The sequence below is a fragment of the Arachis hypogaea genome, chromosome 17 (assembly GCF_003086295.3).
Source record: "Arachis hypogaea cultivar Tifrunner chromosome 17, arahy.Tifrunner.gnm2.J5K5, whole genome shotgun sequence".
NCBI classification, from domain to species: domain Eukaryota; kingdom Viridiplantae; phylum Streptophyta; class Magnoliopsida; order Fabales; family Fabaceae; genus Arachis; species Arachis hypogaea.
In genome coordinates this window covers 67286111-67288690 of record NC_092052.1, presented here as the reverse complement: position 1 = coordinate 67288690, position 2580 = coordinate 67286111, and the positions used below count along the sequence as shown (strand labels likewise).

General features: G+C 41.2%; 1 non-coding gene across 1 annotated transcript; it reads right to left on the bottom strand.

Moving 5' to 3' along the window:
• Positions 1–534: 534 nt before the first annotated feature.
• LOC112768579 (small nucleolar RNA R71) lies at positions 535–642 on the bottom strand. Its single transcript, XR_003185989.1, has one exon. It is a non-coding gene; the product is annotated as a small nucleolar RNA R71 (small nucleolar RNA).
• Between the last annotated feature and the right edge of the window lie 1938 nt (positions 643–2580).

The following is a 2580-nucleotide window of genomic DNA, read 5'->3' as shown; positions in this document are numbered from 1 at the left end:
ATATGAGCAGGAACAAGGACAAGAACATTCTTGTTGAAGCTGATCCTGAACCTGAAAGAACTCTAAAGAGGAAGCTAAGGGAAGCTAAAGCACAACTCTCTGGAGAAAATCTGACAGAAATTTTTGAAAAAAGAAGGAGACATGGCCGAAAATAACAACAATGCAAGGAAGATGCTTGGTGACTTTACTGCACCTAATTCCAATTTACATGGAAGAAGCATCTCAATCCCTACCATTGGAGCATACAAATTTGAGCTGAAACCTCAATTAGTTTCTCTGATGCAATAGAATTGCAAGTTTCATGGACTTCCATCAGAAGATCCTTTTCAGTTCTTAACTGAATTCTTGCAGATCTGTGACACTGTTAAGACCAATGGGGTTGATCCCGATGTCTACAGGCTTATACTTTTCCCATTTTCTGTAAGAGACAGAGCTAGAATATGGTTGGACTCTCAACCTTAAGACAGCCTGAACTCTTGGGATAAGCAGGTCACGGCTTTCTTAGCCAAGTTCTTTCCTCCTCAAAAGCTTAGTAAGCTTAGAGTGGATGTTCAAACCATCACACAAAAGGAAGGTGAATCCCTCTATGAAGCTTGGGAGAGATACAAGGAACTGACCAAAAAGTGTCCTTCTGATATGCTTTTAGAATGGACCATCCTAGATATATTTTATGATGGTCTGTCTGAATTATCAAAGATGTCATTGGACCATTCGGCAGGTGGATCCATTCACCTAAAGAAAACGCCTGCAGAAGCTCAAGAACTCATTGACATAGTTGCAAATAACCAGTTCATGTACACTTCTGAAAGGAATCCTGTGAGTAATGGGATGCCTCAGAGGAAAGGAGTTCTTGAAATTGATACTCTGAATGCCATATTGGCTCAGAATAAAATATTGACTCAGCAAGTCAATATGATCTCTCAGAGTCTAAATGGATTGAAGGAATCATCCAACAGTACTAAAGAGGCATCTTCTGAAGAAGAAGCTTATGATCCTGAGAACCCTGCAATAGCAGAGGTGAATTACATGGGTGAACCCTATGGAAACACCTATAATCCCTCATGGAGAAATCATCCAAATTTCTCATGGAAGGATCAACAAAAGCCTCAACAAGGCTTTAATAATGGTGGAAGAAACATGTTTAGCAATAACAAACCTTTTCCATCATCCACTCAGCAACAGACAGAGAATTCTGAGCAGAATCTATCTAGCTTAGCAAATATAGTCTCTGATCTATCTAAGGCCACTGTGAGTTTTATGAATGAAACGAGGTCCTCCATTAGGAATTTGGAGGCACAAGTGGGCCAGTTGAGTAAAAGAGTCACTGAATTCCCTCCTAGTACTCTCCCAAGCAATACGGAAGAAAATCCAAAAAGAGAGTGCAAGGCCATAGACTTACATGGTGTGGCCGAACTCAAAGAGGAAGAGGAGGACGTGAATCCTAGTGAGGAAGACCTCCTGGGACATTCAGTGACCAATAAGGAGTATCCCTTTGAGGAACCAAAGGAATCTGAGGCTCATTTAGAGACCATAGAGATTCTGTTGAACCTCATTCTGCCCTTCATGAGCTCTGATGAGTATTCTTCCTCTGAAGAGGATGAAGACATTACTGAAGAGCAAGTTGCTAAATACCTTGGTGCAATCATGAAGCTAAATGCCAGGCTATTTGGTAATGAGACTTGGGAAGATGAACTTCCCTTGCTCACCAATGAACTAAATGCATTGGATAGGCAGAAATTGCCTCAAAAGAAATAGGATCCTGGCAAATTCTTAATACCCTGTACCATAGGCACCATGATCTTTGAGAAGGCTCTGTGTGACCTAGGGTCAGGAATAAACTTAATGCCACTCTCTGTAATGGAGAAACTTGGGTTCTTTGAGGTGCAAGCTGCCAGAATCTCATTAGAGATGGCAGAAAACTCAAGAAAATAGGCTTATGGACAAGTAGAGGACGTGTTAGTAAAGGTTAAAGGCCTTTACATCCCTGCTGATTTCATAATCCTAGACACTGGGAAGGATGAGGATGAATCCATAATCCTTGGAAGACCCTTCCTAACCACAGCAAGAGCTGTGATTGATGTGGACAGAGGATAGTTGGTCCTCCAACTGAATGAGGACAACCTTGTGTTTGAAATTCAAGGATCTCCTTCTGTAACCATGGAGAGGAAGCATAAAAAGCTTCTCTCACTGCAGAGTCAACCAGAGCCCCCACAGTCAAACTCTAAGTTTGGTGTTGGGAGGTCCCAACAATGCTCTGCAGATCTGTGAGGCTCCATGAAAGCTCACTGTCAAGCTATTGACATTAAAGAAGCGCTTGTTGGGAGGCAACCCAATGTTATCTAATTATATTTATTTATTTTCTCTTGTTATTTTATATTTTCTTTAGGTTAATGATCATGTGAAGTCACAAAAACTACTAAAAAATCAAAAAAAGAATGAAAAATAGAATGAAAAATAGCACACCCTGGAGGAAGAGCAGTCTGGCGTTAAACGCCAGAAACAAGCATCTGTCTGGCGTTTAACGCCAGAAACAAGCACCAAGCTGGCATTTAACGCCAGAAACAAGCATCTTCCTGGTGT